The following is a 17,884-nucleotide window of genomic DNA, read 5'->3' on the forward strand; positions in this document are numbered from 1 at the left end:
ATCTGTATCTAGGAAGAAGCCCTGCAGAGCTTCTCTTTGGCTTGGACTGAAAGTAGAAGTCCTGTTTTTACCAAGAATTTTGATCTCTTGGTGTTTTGGAGAAAGAAAAAGAAAACCCCAAACCACCTGAAGTCTGCATTGAGGTGAGGTGTATCACAGAGGGCTGAGGGCTCAGCAAGGCAAGAGACCCTCCTGTAATTTAAACTGTTCGTTCAATAATAACAAGAATTTCTCAGGACAGGTTGATTTCAGCAGGCACCAGATTCCCTCTTCTTGTTCTGGCCTTTCACATATCACTAAGGAAAGGTGAGGCTGTGTCATTCCCATTTGGAGTTTTAATTCTTCAGAAGTCAAAACTGAATTCAAGTCAGGTTCATTAACACTGTAATTTACATACTTCTAAAATCTTGTAGCCTTTTATATTTGCCTGGAGATTTGAGCTTGTTCCTTGACAAGAAGAAAAGACTACATATGGGACTAATCCTTTTTTGATATGAAACAGTTTTCAACAGAAAACAGGGAAAAATGGCATTGAACACATCATGACTTGGAAGAAAGGTGGCTGCTGCAGCAAATACTTACCAGGACAAAAAGGCATGAGCTGTCATTCTTTATGTTATTGTGTGTGCATGAAATACTGTTACTAAGCCTCTGTTTTCAAGAGTATAAAACACACAGTGCAATGAGAATCTCTGTTTAATCTCCTCACCAGTACAACTTGTGCTGGATACTGAGAGCCCTGTTTAATTACTTTAATGCTTTGATCATTCCTGTCAATGTTCAAAAGCCATTAACCATAGCATTCAGTCTCTGGCAGATATTTGGTCTTGAAGGAAAACTTTTGACTAATTCTTTTCCTCTCTCTTTTAAAACTCACTGGGCTCAGTTAATATCAAGAGCTAGAAAGCCAAAGCCTGTGGGAAAGCACTATTTATTGTAGCAAACATCTATGTTGTCAGAAAATGTCCTTTAGATCAAATCAGAATTTCCAAGGCCTCTATCCTCTCCCTCTCTCCCTCTCTCCCTTTCTCTTTCCTTTTCCTCTTTTTTGACCTTCCCCTTCCCCTTTCTCATTCCCTCTTCACTCCTATTGTCTCTTCTTTTCACAGAGAGAGGTTTTTATGACCTGTCCTGTTGTAGTGCGTTCTTATATTTTGTAATACCTTGAAGTAGTTGGTTTTGTATTCCCATGTTTTTCCCAAATGGTTTATCCCAGACTGCACCCCCCTCCTCCTTTTGTGTTATCCCTTTCCTGGGATAAGATCTCCAAAACCCCCACCCTGGCTCTCTGCCAGTCACCTCGACATCCCAGCCCCCTACCTAGAAGTTTCGGTCCAAGTTGTCGAGTGATTAGCCAGGGGCCAAGGGTCAACCCCCCAAGTCCTGCCCCATACGCTGTTTTGTATGTCTGTCCCCCCAGCACCCATCCCCCAGAGATACCTATTGGTCAGTAGGATTTTATCTATGTTAGTTTCCTCCCCCCTTTAAATGTAAGCTTCGAACATCCCCCAGGGCTCTCGGCAGGAACCCCCTGAGGTATAGGAGCTCGCTCGGGACTCCTTAATAAAACCTTGGAATACCCCCTGCTGGGAGACGGCCCCTTTCCTCTTCCACCGACGTCTCGGTCGTCTCTGCTGCAACGAAGGCAACCAGCCTGAGTGCCCTCAGCACCCTCGGGGCACAGAGAGTGTCTCCCTGCAGTCGGCCGTGGTGGGGCTACCCCCCCACTCTCTGCTGACCCGGGTAAGGCCCAGGGACTTGAGAGGCTTGCAGAGAGACTGGGACAGCTTGGCGCCCAGCCGTGGGGCTCTGGGACCATTCCAGGAGCCCACGGAAAGGGGCTCGGACATACTTTCAGTCTGTTCGATAAGCCTTCGGCCGGCAAGCTACCTCAGGAAAGAAAAAACTCCGTTCTAGTGAGTTGCTCTCCTGTGGACGAAGCTGGGAGCTTCTTATGTACCCTAAGAAGTCAGCTTTAGGTGGAAATCAACATCCCAGGCTTTTTCGTTCCCCTCTCCTGCAGTTGGATTGGTAAGTTTTACCCTTCTCTTGTTTTTCCCCTCTTTGGGAGGGGGTGTTTCCCTGCCCTTTGTTCTCAGCCCCGCCGCGGAGGGCTGAAGTTTTTTTTCTCTCTATTGTGGGCAGACTGCCAGCTGTAGGCTTTTCTCCTCCCCCCCCCCCACCTGGGTTGCTGAAATTTGAGATACAAATTTAAAATCAGAGCCAAAATGGGTGCTAGGCTTTCTGTATCTCACAAGGGTGTCTATTATCATCTCTTAAACATTCTTAAGAGTGAAAAAATCCGATTTTCAAAAACAGATGTTAAACAGTTCGTCAGATGGCTTTTCCTTCACTTCCCTGACGTGTCCACTGAAAATCTCAGTGATTTGGCTTTTTGGGACAAAATTGGTAGTGAATTATTGAAGGCAGGGAAAGCAGGAGACATATCTCCGTCAAAATTTGCTTTCTTAGCCCTGCAGATAAGAAATGTTGTAAAATTTAATTTAAAGATGCAAGAACAGCCATCCGGCAACAGTTTCAATATCTCTGTTTCCCAAAAACCCGATCTACCCCCCTCCGAGTTCGGTTCTCCCTCCCCCACCCCCCTTTCCCCACTCCCAGCCCCTGCACAAACCCCTGCCTCCCCCCAGAGGCCCCCTGTCTCCAACCTGGACACTTCTGCCCTGAATTCCCGAAATCCCACCCTCCCCCCTGCTTCCACAAGTTATAATACCGTGTCTCACAACCTTAGTGCCCGCCTTGGTACCCCTGAGCCGCGCCCGGTAACTTCCCCGGACCATAATGGCGGACACCACGTGGCAATGGTGGTTTCCTTGCCTTCCCATAATCCCTTTCGCTCTCCCAACAACCCATTCTGCTCGGAGCACCCCGCCCCCGAAACCCGCCCTCCCGCCCTTCCCCCGTCTCCTCCCCCGGCCCCGGCCGCCCCTCCCGCCCCGGCCCCGGCCGCCCCTCCTGCTCTGGCCCTGGCCGCCCCCGCCCCCTCAGAGCTCTGCCCGCCCGCCGCGGGCTCCCTCCGCCCCCCCCACGGCCCGCCCCCCGGCGCTCAGAGCAGTGTAACAAGAGACGCTGTTGCTGGGAGACCGAACCCGGAAACAGGACAGTCCTTTTCTGCTGCCCCTGTCTCATATATCCCTGATTTAAACGGGGCATTCCAGCCAAATTATAGCCCCCTTTCTGTTGATTCTGTTAAAGAACTAGCCAAAGCCCAGAAAGATTTTGGGAGATCAAGTGAATATTTTAGAGGGCTCCTTAAAGCTACATTATTCGCTCACATTTTAACCCCTGCTGATATAAAACACCTTTTTTCCTGCCTGTTATCCTCTTCTGAATATCTCTTGTGGGAAGTTGCATGGCAAAAAGGATTGAGAGCAATTTTACCAGCTCTGTGGGCTGATGAAGCTACTGCTCGTGATGTTTATGGTAATATGTTATCCCTCGATCATCTCTGTGGACAGGGAGGTTGGGAAGATAGCGTGATCCAGGCAGAAAGCATTCCCACAAGGGCTTTCAGAGAAGGTGCTAGAGCAGCTGAGAAAGCTTTCTTTGGGCTCCGTCCTAGTATTCCAATTGAAAATTATTTGAAAATAACACAATCTCCATCTGAGTCCTTTTTGAGTTTTGTGGAAAGGTTGAGAAAAGCTGTTGAATTGCAAGTTCAGAATGAAGGAGCCAGGATGGAAATCCTCACCGAGATTGCTAAAGAAAATGCCAATGAGAAGTGCAAAGCTGCTATCCTCAGCCTGCCTCTTGACCCAACGCCTACGCTGCAGGCCATGCTTGAAGTGTGTGAGAGGAAAGTTACCATTACCCTCGCTGACCACGACGAGAGACCAAAACCACAGAGGAGGATTGCTGCAGTGGAAACCCCTGAGCCATCATTCACCAGCCAGCTCCAGCATGTCACGATGCCACAAGAGAGAATCTCCAGCTCTAATAGACCTTGCCATCTTTGTGGGAAGTTGGGGCATTGGATGCCGGACTGCCCTCTGAAAAAGCAGTTTTTAGATTTTAAATACAATATGCTTAAAAACCAGAATTCCCCAAAGGACCACCTCTCAAAAAACTGAGTAAAGAGCGCTCCTTTCCCCAGCGCTATGACAAAAATAGGGTGGGCTCAATTCAAGTACGGGGGAGGGAAAAGAAATCTAGTGTAAAAGATGTATCGGTGCCAAGCGAGGCACTGGCTTTGAACAAAACAGAACACTCATTTCATTGGAATAATCCCAGACCAATTTTAACCACTGACTCTTCACATAACCCTTACAGGCTGGCGTTGACCGAACCTCTCCATCTCAGAGACACTAACTGGCATTTCATATCTGTTAACCCTGAACAACCAGGTACTTGGACACAGCTTTGCCAGAAGCGTCACAGTAAGTATGTCGTCCTTGGGGACACAAAGCACACACCCCAAGAAATTATTATTCCTCCAGGTCTCATATCATCAGACCCGAAACAATTTGTCATATGGCTTCACTGTACTCATCCACCCGTGTATTTGCCCAAAGGCCAAATCATAGCCCAAGCCATCCCAGTGCCTGAGCCTCCATGGGAGCAGGAGCAAGCAGACACCCTCAGAGGTAAACTCCTTCCCAATGTCTGCTGGACTCAGGTATTGGGAAGAGAAAAACCCAAGCTATCATGTGGGTTACACCGTGGTGGTGAGTACAAGTCCATACAAGGACTTCTAGATACTGGAGCAGATGTCACGATTATTCCATCTAAAGAGTGGCCATCACACTGGGAATTGCAAAACGTAGCAGGACACGTGCAAGGTGTAGGGGGAATTCAATTGGCAAGACAGTCAAAAAACGTTGTTCAAATTGAGGGACCCAATGGCAAAATAGCTTCCATTCGCCCGTTTGTTTTAGACTACACAGAGCCCCTCTGGGGCAGAGATTTAATGGTTCAATGGGGAACCACAACTGACATCCCAGAAAACCCGCAGGTTTTTCGGGGAGCGGTCGCTGAGGTGCGCCATGCCCAAAAATTGACTTGGAAAACTGATACTCCAATAAGGGTAGTTCAGTGGCCGCTCAATAAAACCAAATTAAAGGCGCTTGAAGAACTTGTACAAGAGCAGTTAGAAAAAGGTCACATTGTGGAGACCACGTCGCCGTGGAATTCGCCTGTCTTTGTCATTAAAAAACCAAACAAAGACAAGTGGAGACTACTCCATGACCTCCGTCAAATCAACAACGTTATTGAGGACATGGGCTCCCTACAACCAGGGATGCCCTCCCCAAGCATGCTTCCACAAAATTGGTCTTTAGCTGTAATTGACATCAAAGATTGTTTTTTTCACATTCCCCTACATCCTGACGATGCTCCGCGTTTTGCCTTTTCGGTTCCCACCATTAACCTGGAGGCCCCAATGAAGAGATACCATTGGACCGTCCTCCCTCAGGGACTAAAAGTCAGTCCTGTGATTTGCCAGAGGTATGTTTCTTCCCTGTTGTCTCCAGTCCGTGAAGCTGCAGGAGATTCCATCATCCTGCACTACATGGATGACATCCTGGTGTGTGCCCCAAGTGATGACATGCTTACTCACACACTTGACCTGACAATCAATGCATTGGTTGCTGCAGGGTTCGAGCTCCAAGAAGAAAAGATTCAAAAGATGCCACCTTGGAAGTACCTGGGCCTTGAAATTGGAAAGCGGACCATTGTGCCGCAAAAATTGACTATCAAACATGATATCAAAACCTTAGCGGATCTCCATCAACTTTGTGGATCCTTAAATTGGGTGAGACCTTGGCTAGGCATTTCCACCGAAGACCTAGCCCCCCTTTTCAATTTGTTAAAAGGGGGAGATGACCTTAGTGCTCCCAGGACCCTCACCCAGGAAGCGAAAACCGCACTGGAGAAAGTTCAGGAAATCATGTCTACTAGGCAGGCCCACAGGTGCCAGCAGGGTCTCCCCTTCAAATTTATCATCTTAGGCAAACTGCCACATCTCCATGGTATGATTTTTCAGTGGGAAACTGTCCAGGCAAAGAAAAAGGACCAGGTCAAGAAAGATCCCCTCTTAATTATAGAGTGGGTTTTTCTCAGTCACAACAGGTCAAAAAGGATGACAATGCCACAGGAGCTGATGGCAGAATTGATCCGGAAAGCAAGGATACGGATCAGAGAATTGGCAGGGTGTGACTTTGACTGCATTTACATTTCCTTAAACCTGAAATCAGGCCATTTGTCTCAAGCAATGCTAGAGCAATTTTATCAAGAGAATGAAGCCTTGCAATTAGCCCTAGATAGCTACACAGGCCAAATTTCAATTCACAGACCAGCCCACAAAATTTTCAACTCAGATGTTCAGTTTTCATTATCACTGACAAGTATTCAGAGCAGGACACCTCTAAAAGCACTGACAGTTTTTACTGACGCGTCTGGTGAGTCTCACAAGTCAGTGGTAACTTGGAAAGATCCCCAAACTCAACAGTGGGAGGCAGATATTGCCAAGGTGGAAGGATCACCCCAAATTGCTGAGTTGGCCGCTGTAGTCAGAGCTTTTGAGAAGTTTCCTGAGCCTTTAAATGTAGTTACTGATTCAGCTTATGTTGCAGGTGTAGTGTCTAGGGCAGAGAATGCTGTGTTGCAAGAAGTTTCCAACATTCCTTTATATGAATTACTTTCTAAGTTAGTAAGAATTATTTCTGGCCGAGAACACCCATTTTATGTAATGCATGTTAGGTCACACACAGACCTGCCGGGGTTCATTGCAGAAGGTAACCGGAAAGCTGATGCCCTTGCGGCTACAGCCAAGATGGCCCCGCTCCCAGAGGTATTCCAACAAGCAAAGATCAGTCATCAATTTTTCCATCAGAATGCACCTGCCTTGGTCCGACAATTCCATCTGAAGCACAAACAAGCCCAAGCCATCGTAGCCACCTGCCCTTCTTGTCAAAATCAGTCACTACCTACCTTAAGTGCAGGTGCAAACCCTAGGGGCTTGCAGAGCTGCGAAGCGTGGCAGACAGATGTAACCCACATCCCGTCATTTGGCAGATTTAAATATGTCCACGTCTCCGTGGATACCTTTTCTGGTGCCATCTATGCTTCTGCCCACACAGGGGAGAAAGCCAGTGAGGTAAAGAAGCATTTCATGCAAGCCTTTTCCACATTAGGAATCCCTAAGGTCATCAAAACAGACAATGGCCCAGCGTACAAGTCCAAAGACCTTCAGAGCTTCCTGCAGCAATGGGGAATAGAACACAAAACAGGCATCCCCTATTCCCCGACAGGCCAAGCTGTGGTGGAGAGAGCCCATCAGAATCTAAAAAAGGTTCTTCACCGACAACGTGAAGTGATGAAAACAGAGACCCCTCAAATCCAGCTGTCCAAAGCACTGTTCACACTGAACTTTTTGAACTGTACCTTTGAAAACCTTAACCCACCTATTGTAAGACATTTTAACGAGAACAGTCAGCACAAATTAAAAGTCCGTCCGCCAGTCCTCATAAAGGACCCTGAAACTTGGAAAATAGAGGGGCCCCATGAGCTCGTAGTCTGGGGTAGGGGATATGCGTGCGTATCCACTCCCTCAGGCTTGAGATGGATCCCCTCCAGGTGGGTGAGACCGTACATTCCTAAGGTGTCAAAGGACAAAGCTGCAACACAGGTAGCCAGTGCCTGCTGGAGGAGGAAGCGCCGTCAGACTCTTTAAAGTTAAATTGTTGTTACCTGGACCTCATCCCTAACATTTTTTATTTTCAGTTTTAGTGTTTTCCTTTGATCTGAACTCAGCCCTGGTGTCATCAGAATGAGCCCCATCCTTCCGTTGCTTCTGTTGACAGCCGTCCATCCAGGTCAGATGTGGATTGTTCCACAACCCCAAGCAAATGTGTGGACCACCCTCGCCAGAGTCCTCAACCAAGACCACATTTGCCTGTCAACCTCTTCTGTGTCTGACCCGATGTCCACTTGCCTTGTGGGGATCCCATCTAAATATGATGAATTTCCGCCAACATTAGCTGCTCCCCTTCCCCCAGTATATAATCCGTTATCCCCTTGGTCAAAATTAATTGATAGACAAGCAGTAGCAGAAAAAGAACCCCAAGAATTTGAACTCCTTGGTTCTGCCAAGGCATTCTATTGTGTTCAGTTTACGTTTACACCAAAAGATCAAGTAGATTTGTACCATGAAGTCAAACAGTTTAAAGTGAATTATACAGCAAAAATTTGGTGTAAGAAAATTTCCCAAGTAGGAATACCTTCTACCCCTGATAATAAGCCCCGTGCCCTTCCTAAGGGGTTTTTCCTCATTTGCGGGGACAGGGCATGGGCAGGCATCCCCTCTCGTCTAATCGGAGGTCCATGCACCATTGGAAAGCTGAGCCTGTTTACACCCAACAAAACCCAAATCATGGATTGGCAAACCAAAACCAGCACCCGCAATTCGGCCCGCAAAAAGAGAGATTTAAGGAATCTGGACCCAAATTGCGATTCTGAAATTGTACATTGGTCCAAACCAAAAGGAGTTGCGATCACCGTGTTTTTGCCATGGGTGTCTGCAGCTAAAGCTCTAGGCGAGTTATCACATCTAGAGTGTTGGGTTGCTAAACAGGCCAATATTACATCAGCTGCACTTTCAGACCTCCTGGCAGACGATGAAACAACAAGGCAAGCCACCCTACAAAATCGGGCTGCAATTGATTTTCTCCTCTTGCTACATAATCAGCGTTGTGAGGAGTTTGAAGGTCTCTGTTGCCTGAATCTGTCATCCAAAGCTGAAAATGTCCACAAAATCATCGGGAAGATGCAACAAATGGTCCAAGACATCAAGCAAGAAACAGCGGACTGGATGGATGGACTCTTTCAGGGATGGGGACTCTCGGGCTGGGTCAAATCCATTTTGAAATCTGTATTTTTAGTTTTGCTTGTTCTTCTTGTTATTTTGATCAGTTTTGGGATCATCAAGAGCATTGTGACCAAACTGATCTCGAAAGCTATTTCCCCTTTAGAGGTCAATCAGGTGACTGTTCCCACCTCTTCTGAGGAAGGGACAGAAACCTCTGCAGAATTTACAAAACAGCCTTGGTTTGCTGATGATTGATAGCACTCCGAGCTGAAATTTAATGTTTAGGTGCCTCTTCCTTTTTTATTTAAACGAAAAGAGGGAGATGTTGTAGTGCGTTCTTATATTTTGTAATACCTTGAAGTAGTTGGTTTTGTATTCCCATGTTTTTCCCAAATGGTTTATCCCAGACTGCACCCCCCTCCTCCTTTTGTGTTATCCCTTTCCTGGGATAAGATCTCCAAAACCCCCACCCTGGCTCTCTGCCAGTCACCTCGACATCCCAGCCCCCTACCTAGAAGTTTCGGTCCAAGTTGTCGAGTGATTAGCCAGGGGCCAAGGGTCAACCCCCCAAGTCCTGCCCCATACGCTGTTTTGTATGTCTGTCCCCCCAGCACCCATCCCCCAGAGATACCTATTGGTCAGTAGGATTTTATCTATGTTAGTTTCCTCCCCCCTTTAAATGTAAGCTTCGAACATCCCCCAGGGCTCTCGGCAGGAACCCCCTGAGGTATAGGAGCTCGCTCGGGACTCCTTAATAAAACCTTGGAATACCCCCTGCTGGGAGACGGCCCCTTTCCTCTTCCACCGACATCTCGGTCGTCTCTGCTGCAACGAAGGCAACCAGCCTGAGTGCCCTCAGCACCCTCGGGGCACAGAGAGTGTCTCCCTGCAGTCGGCCGTGGTGGGGCTACCCCCCCACTCTCTGCCGACCCGGGTAAGGCCCAGGGACTTGAGAGGCTTGCAGAGAGACTGGGACACCGTCCCCTTCAAAGGGATTTACCAGCCCTTCATTAACTCTGCCAGATGCTGTTTGAAGGTGTTCTCTGCGTTCTCTGAGAGGCATCTCTGCACCATCCTGCCCCTGCAGATGCTCTTGCTTGGTGGCAGAGGCTGCCACAGCAGTGCCAACAGCAACTGTGCAGCCAGAGCTGCAGAATTTGTCACTGCTGGCCTGAAAGTGCCAGCCCTGGATGGAAATATCAGTAGGAGCTCACGCTCTGCCTCCCCGTGCTGACAAATCCCTGGAATCCCTCCTGCTGGGCTCTGTGGCAGCACTGCCAGGGGAGGCAGAGGATGTGACAAATCCTCAGGGACCCCTCGGGCTGGCTCTGGGCAGCAGCACCTTCCCTTGGCCCATGGTCAGTTCTGCAGGCAGGTGCAGCCCCGCTCCTCAAAACACTCCTTGCTTTTTGGGGGAAATCCCTTCAGCTTTAGTCATTCAAGGCTCTGAAAGGGCCCAAAGACTCAACCCTCTTTTTCTGAAAAAGCAGATGATGGGCAGTTCTTCTGCCCATGGAATTAAAAAGAAATTCTTTTGACCCAAGTAGCCTCCAAGCACATATTTTGTGAGGGAATTACTTTGCCACACATGGTGCACTTTCCCTCTTTCACTGCTAACAAGATCCCAGTGTTTGATGCAAACAGCCCCAGAGTATTTTCATGAATAGCTCACAAAATTGCTCACAATCAACCTCTGGAGAAAAGCAAAGTGTGTTTTCTAATGTAACCAATTAGTTTGAGTTTTGAATGTTTTGCATTTGCAGCTGAGGCCCTGTAAGCAATTCTAATTGTTGTCAGTAGGTGAGGTACTTCTCAACAAAGAAATAAGGTTTACATGGCATTTCCTAATGGATAATGGTCATAAAAAAGAATGGATGTTTGGAGAGTCTGTTAGTATAATGTGGTATGTTCAAGGTGTCACACACACACTACAACATCTCTTCTTTATACTTCTGTTTTATAAATACATGATCCTAAGAATTTATAACTTTTATTTGGCTTAAAAGGTCAAAGACTCAGTAGTAAACACCTGTCTCGCCTCCTGGACCTCTGTTCTGGCCATCCAGGGCCATAGGGTGCCACTTCAAAGGTATTTTCCAGTCAACAGTAGCAGACATAGGCCCCAAGGCACCAACCTGCCCTCTTTGTGTATCATCAGCAATAGAAATTAGTGCCTTCCAGTTCCCAAATGTCAAAATGTATGTATTTCTGCATGGAAACTATGATGACTTTTGCTGATGTTTGTAACATTTCCCAGGGCCAAAGATGATTAAGATTTCTGAAGTTTTACAAAAGAGAGATGCAAATGTCACAGCAAGCATAGCAAGGATGAAGGTTTAATCAGCCTGAAAAAACCCTCTCTTGCTGAAGTCTCCGTAGAATCACAGCTTGGTGCAGAGTGCACGGGTACCACCTCACCCTGTCCATGGGCCATCCTGGAAATGCAGAGATGCCAGCCCCAAGTCTGGTCCTGTGCCCGTTCCTATGCACAATTGTCTCCAAAATCTGCAGCAGCATGTTAGGAAAATTAATCCACAAACACCAGAGGTTTATGTCTAAAAAAGGAGACAGAGGAGTCCTTTTACTTTATTTGAATAAAGGGAGAGGCCATGGGGCATTCCCCTGGGATCTCTCGAATTTTTGGAGGACACAGCCTCCTTTTTATCCCAATTTCCCGGCCCCATTTCCCTTCTCTCTTTCCCCATTGGCTGAGGTACTTGAGAGGGACAGACTCCCCAATATGCCTGATACTGAAGATTTCCCTCTGATGTATAACCCACCCTTTTCATTTTTAATTCTTATGGAATGGAGGGGTTTTTCTTCCCCATTGTTTCTTTCATCTTTCAATGTCCAATTTCAATTATCAGCAAACCTAAAGTTTATTTGTAAAAGCAAATCTCTTTTTCCATTCACCAATCAGTGGAACCCTTCCCATTGTTAGTTTTATCTCCCAGCAGACCCACAGCTTGTCTGTAAAGACAAATGCACTATTCCTCTCACTAGCTATCCCATAACTTGCCTTTCTGTGCAAACACAGAGGTTTCAGTTGCCCACCTTTCAGAGACTGGAGCCTGCCAGACCAGGATGAGCATTCAGCAATGTCTACTTGAATTATCTGAAGTTTTCAATCCAGAAGCCCAAGCTTATGAAGTGTGATTCCTCATTTAATTTCCTATATTCAAAACTGATTTTCCAGATCTACTCATGAGATTGTTCTCAAGGTCTGCTGAGGAAATGGAATGGTTTGGAAAGCAAACTAAGGAACAAGGCACAAAAAAAATGTTACAGGGCCAGGGAGAAAATGCTAAGGGGGGAAAAGGGCAATTGTGTTTTTATTGCACTGTTATTAGCTTGCAATTATATATATATATATATGAATATATAACTTGCAATTACTGTGGGGTACTCAACAGTTTATTCAGGTTGAGAACTTGAGTCAAAAGTTTATTACTTCATTCCTGAAGCTGCACACTTGAAATTCTTCAGGTTTGCACATCCCCGGTGAATCCTGTATGCAAAATACTTGAAAACACATTCTTTATCTGAAAGGAAAAATAGATTTAGGCATCATTGCAAGCATTTTGAAAATTCATAAATTCTCAAAGTACTAGGTTAATTCCTGAGACTATTTTTATCTTTTGCTCTTGTGCTTTTTGTTGTCTTATTTCATATTCTGTTACTACCTGTAACCTACATTAATCCTATCTCACTTCAGTGCAATAATAAAGCAAATAATTACCCAAGGGATGAAAAGAGTCTATTCTTCACTTTCTTGCATAAGGATGAAAATGGAACATTTCAGGGACATCAACAACTCATTTCTCTTAATAGTACCCAAAAAAACCCGCCCCCCCAAAAAAGCAGCAAGCTTTAAACACTCCACAGATTCTGGCTGAAGTAAGAAGCTCACAAAGGGCACTAAGCCAGGGAGACGTGCACACCATCACCTCATCTGACAAAAATGAACCTGTTTCTCACCACCAGCCAGTTCATAGACCCAAACTCCATCCCCAGCCCATGTGGAAGCAGTGCCAAGGCACAGGAACCGGGAAGTGTCCCAGGATGCAGAGATAATGCTGCCAGCAGCACTGGCTCAAGCACATTGAAGTTAAGCTGTTGCTGTACAGCAGTTTCTTCAGACTGCTCGGTTCCATGGTCCTGGCTGCATTGTTCACAACAGCCACTTCAGTACAGGACCTGGTGTAGTGAAAAGTTCTGGAGTTCTCTTTCCTGTCTCGTAAATTCCTATTTCTCTTCCTCTTTAAGACACTCACAACTTGAGACACCTCAGGAGGCAACACTTAATTGCAACCAGTTCCCAAAGTGAGCTTGTAAATTATGCTCTATGTTTACATTATCTACTATGGGGATTTCAAAACTCGAAACTGTTATTTTTTCAGTTAAAAATGCCTGCCAATAAAAAGCTGAAACTTGCCAGTTTTAACTCCAGAGGAGAATACTCTCTGTCCCAGACCACCATCCAAACACACCCTTGCTTGGGTACATACAGCTCTGGTACCTTTTGGGTATCTTGAGTGCAGAATTAAAAGATCCAAGAACAGGGGTACAAATACAAGCACTTGTGTAAACAACTAGAAGCAACTAGGAAATTGTTGGGTTGTTTAAATTTTATAGGAAGAATTAACACAGCAGTAGTAGAAATCACCTTTCTACAGAAGCAGCTCTCACAACTAGCACACTTAAGACTGCACCACAAGTAGTTACTAGGGGTGAAATCCAGTTGTTACATGCCACCAATAGCATGTGGAACTGCTGTAGGAAAATACCACAGACACATTTTCTTCTCTTTTTCTTTCAGTTCCAAAGGGAGTCATAAAACCTGCCTGGCTCCCTGGGTAGCTGTGTTAACACTAAAAATACTGACCAGCAGAAATGATTGCAATCACACTCTATTAAATGATCCATCGAAATCCAAATTATCAAAAATGAGAAAAGATTTATTTATCTTTTTCTGTGACCAAAATACGGTCCTCAAAACCACCACAGCCAAAGAGACAGCGTCGAGCCCGGGGTGGGCGCTGGGTGAACCTGGATCCCACCTCTATCGCATCGGACCCTGCCCCGTTCATTGCTCATGAGAGCCACTTCTTGCAGGGATGCTTTGTACAGTTTATTATGCCCGAGGCGAAGGAGTCCCAGTTTCTTTTGTAACTCTGCATATTCACAGTTGGTTCTTTCCCTGTGCAGAGCTGGACCATCGCCATTTCCTTGTTGATAGCCAGCGCTGATGGATCAGGGAAGTCGGGTATTCACATGGACCTTTCTGGCGACTTTGGCCATCTTGATCGATGTTATCAACAGGGCAATGATCGCTCTGAGGTGTCTTCCCATGACTGGGATAATGGTGATCATTGTGCTGGGTGCTCTATTCATAAGCTAAGTGCTGATTGTTCTCCTGCTGCCTTCAGGAATTTCGGAATTTGAATAGACGTCTGCCTCTGGGCTGCTTGTGGTAAGAGACTTGTTTGGATTTCACAATCTTGATGAAATACATGCTTTTAGAGCATGAATTATTTCCCAACATATATTACAACACCACTACAATCTTTCACAGAAGAAGGCAATCATACAGATCAGTGTATGGTCAAATTGCCCCCTAATTCTCATAAAGTCCATCTACTCTGGATACCCTTACTTTGTATTTTTGTTTCTCGGTCATCACAGAACTGAGATCTGCAAGAAAAAGAGAAAGAAATATGAACACTCCTTGGGTAAGGGAAATACTGGACTGTCAGGAACTAAAAATAGTTGATAGCATCTGTACCAGGCAATTTCTTTTACTCTCTACCAGTTTCCATTTCAGGCATCCTGTTAGCATGACTAAGAATTTTGCAGCTAAATGCAATGGGCTGCAATTTGAGAGGCCTACAAGAAAAAAACCTTATCAGACTTTTTTTCCCCTCAAGTGACAGGTCCAAATGACAAAATGAAAGGGCCTACAGAAACTTAAAATTTTCTAATTTTAGAAAAATATAGTATTAGCATCAGATTCCACAGGGATAGAGATATAGGAGCAGCAAGGAAATGCTCCCAGAAATGGTTCCTAGCCTGAAGAGACAAGCTAGCCACAGGAACAGGAGAGAGCCACTTCTTTTAAAATGTGTGAATTACTGAATGCAAGAGCCATTGGCCCTTTCAGCTTCTATTTTTAACAAAAAGTAAGCTATTAACTTGTGTTTATGAAGATTTTATTTGGACTTTAATGTTTTTGAGACAGCTTCTGAGCAAAATACAAAGAAACTACATTACATATTAGTAAATGCAACATTTAGAATAGCAACTAAATAGTCCTATCTCATAGTTCAATGTTCAGTTCTTCATAAATTGTGATCAATTCCATGAAATGCAGTACCTAATCCAGTTAAATGCCACCTACACCTCAGATTTGCTTGTGTAACTAATATTTTCCACTCCACTCCCTATCCCTTCTCTCCCCACAGTCCTCAAGCCCTCAGCCAGGCACAAGCCAACTTCTCACCTCAACTGCTGTTAGCAATTACCAAGCACCTGTTGGTAATTACCTGAGCACCTGCCCCACCCACAGCAGCTGTAGGTCCCTGGCTGCTGGGAGAACAGGTCTGAAGTGCAGACCCGAACACCATCAACCCCCCACAAAAAAAAAAAAAAAAATACAACTTTTCTAAATAATTTGAGACTAGTAAAAGATCAGGACATGGAGGGACTTGTTTATCCCCTTTAGGCCAATCAAGAAAAAGTTTATATCCTTCTCTGGAAAGGGAAGACGGGGGTTTTTCTTGAAGCAGAAGCATGTTTTATCAGCCCCCTTCCTCATTTGTCCCTGCTCCCCAGGAGGCCATTCACTAGGCATATATATAAATATCTATGTCTGAAAACACATCTACATGAGTGCATGACTTGCCCTGGTGCAATTTAAAGCATAGATTTTATTGCACAAAGGTGCAGAAATCTGTTCCAGAAGAGGCACATCTTGTGGAGCTGTAAGGACCCTGCCAGCACATCTGCTCCCAAAGCAACAATTCCTGCTCTGCAGTGGCTTAAGCGGGCTGAGATGGAAGTGTTTCTTCATCAATGCATAAACCACAACAAAGCAGTGGTGACAAGCCTTTTTTCCAAGTCTGACTGAAGGTTTGGGAAGCAGGTTTGCCTGCAGAGGGCCCACAGAAGCATGACACGTTTGCCTACTGTGCACCTCCAATTTCCACACCATCATATCACTCACTACTCGGTCACTGAGCAAGCTGACAGTGTATGACAGGTTATCCATCCTGCACAGAAAGTCACAGAAAGAAGAAGAGAGGAAGAAAACACGGAAGATGACAATGCAAAAGAAGTTGAAGAAGTGTGGCAAGGATTGAGCATTAAGGGACAGAAATAAGAAGAGACCATACCCTTGAACTGTAAAATCCTGACAGGAAACTGCAAGTGCTTGCATCTATGAGTTCACCACCTGGACTTGCATGCTTCTCCACATTACCATTCTTTCAAAAATTTTGCTTCCTGGACAAGCTGCCAGGTCTCCAGTACCAGTCCTACCTCCCTTCCAGCAGTCTGCATCTGAGCAGAGAGTTGAAAATAGATCAGGGATTACCTGTTACGCTGTAAGCATTCAAGACAGCCAAAGAACTTTGAGGAAAAAGGCCATACTGAGTGCCCAGGACAAAGAGATCTTAAGAAATTGGAAGAAGGAAGTATTGGTTGAGGGTCACAATTATATTGAGGTTTAGCCTTTCAAAGGTTTGTTGCTTTTCTACTGAAAACTGCAGGTGAGAAAGCCTAGGCAGAGAAGGGAAGGAGAAGCTGTGTAAACAAACCCATAGCTGTATACAAGGACAGAAGCAGATTTCTTCTTCACCTGGCTGAAGAGAGTGGTTTTATTATTCGAAAAACAAAAGCCAAACTCCCCCAAGTCAAATATATATTCTCCCACTACATTTAGACATTACAACAATAAAAATGCACTATAAAACTACTGCAGTAAATTAGTCAGTTAGGAACAATAAACAGGGCACAGTTTAATAGTATCCATATCTATCTTTGGAAAGATGAGCAATTACAATCTGCATCCCAGCTCGTGCTCAGGATTTACTACAATCTCAAATAACAATAAAGTCAAACACAACAGATGACTGCTGTTCCTACCTTCTGCTTTCCAAACAGAGTTTTAAAAGATAGTTTATTGCAAAATCAGTCTCAAGTATGTTCAAGGCCTTGGGAGCTCTCTAAGCTTAATTAACAACAGAAATAAAAACTATATCTTTATAACAAAGTTATAAAGATCACAACTTTAACATCACACATATAGAATCCATTTTAATATTTGTGGAGAGCCAAGATTATAATATTTTAATTTGTATATAACAATCTATTTGTAATATTGCTGAAAGAAGGCACACTTTTCTAAATACCTACTGGCTTTGGTAACTGCTCAAGGTAATGTAGATTGGGCTGTACTACTGTTTACTCATCTTTCTGTTGCACAGAAATCTTGGATACTTTAGTGTGTACATCTGTAATTCTGACATTTTCTGAAATGAAAGCGAGAGGAGAAATGGGCTAAATTCAGATACCTGAAGTTACGTATCAACATTTGCAGACGTAAATCAAATACCCAAGGAAAGCTTTTCTATAGGAAGAATGCCAGAGCAAGTTAAAATATGTATTGATAAGAATAATCAACACAGTAGAAATGAAGAGCATCTGCACCATAGGAGAGAGGGTATAAAATCACACTCTGCATCAAGAGAACATAATTCGTATTTCTTCACAGCCTTCTCCCTTTGCATGCCCCTCTGCAAAGGGCAAGGGGCCCCAAGGACTGAAGGGGACACAGGGAGTCAAATGGAGACACTTGCACCGATCTCACTGGGGGCTCCTGGGGAAGCAGTTTCCTTGGGAATCAAGCCCCTCTCTTCCAAGGGCACCTCCCCAAATGTGTACATTTCCCGGGGAACACCATCATACACTTAAGAAACCATGGCAAGGCCGAATTGCTTGTGCTTCTTGCAGCACAGGCGCTCCAGCTGGAGCTCATCTTCCTTGCCCCGAGTCTGTTTCCAC

The 17,884-nt window shown here is 45.2% G+C and overlaps 1 protein-coding gene and 2 long non-coding RNA genes across 3 annotated transcripts in view; 2 read left to right on the forward strand and 1 right to left on the reverse strand.

The window, feature by feature from the left end:
• LOC139605362 (zinc finger protein 551-like) overlaps positions 1–17,884 on the forward strand; it is a 484,882-nt gene that overhangs the window by 87,061 nt on the left and 379,937 nt on the right. The gene's annotated exons all lie outside the window — the stretch shown is intronic.
• Positions 2,230–2,910, reverse strand: LOC139605351 (uncharacterized). Its single transcript, XR_011684335.1, has 2 exons — positions 2,748–2,910; positions 2,230–2,474 (listed from the first exon to the last, which is right to left on the reverse strand). It is a non-coding gene; the product is annotated as an uncharacterized lncRNA (long non-coding RNA).
• Positions 3,084–8,234, forward strand: LOC139605352 (uncharacterized). The gene is made up of 2 exons (XR_011684336.1): positions 3,084–4,397; positions 7,741–8,234. It is a non-coding gene; the product is annotated as an uncharacterized lncRNA (long non-coding RNA).

This window comes from Agelaius tricolor, unplaced genomic scaffold (assembly GCF_023055355.1).
Source record: "Agelaius tricolor isolate 1412-34295 unplaced genomic scaffold, bAgeTri1.0.p SCAF_65, whole genome shotgun sequence".
NCBI classification, from domain to species: domain Eukaryota; kingdom Metazoa; phylum Chordata; class Aves; order Passeriformes; family Icteridae; genus Agelaius; species Agelaius tricolor.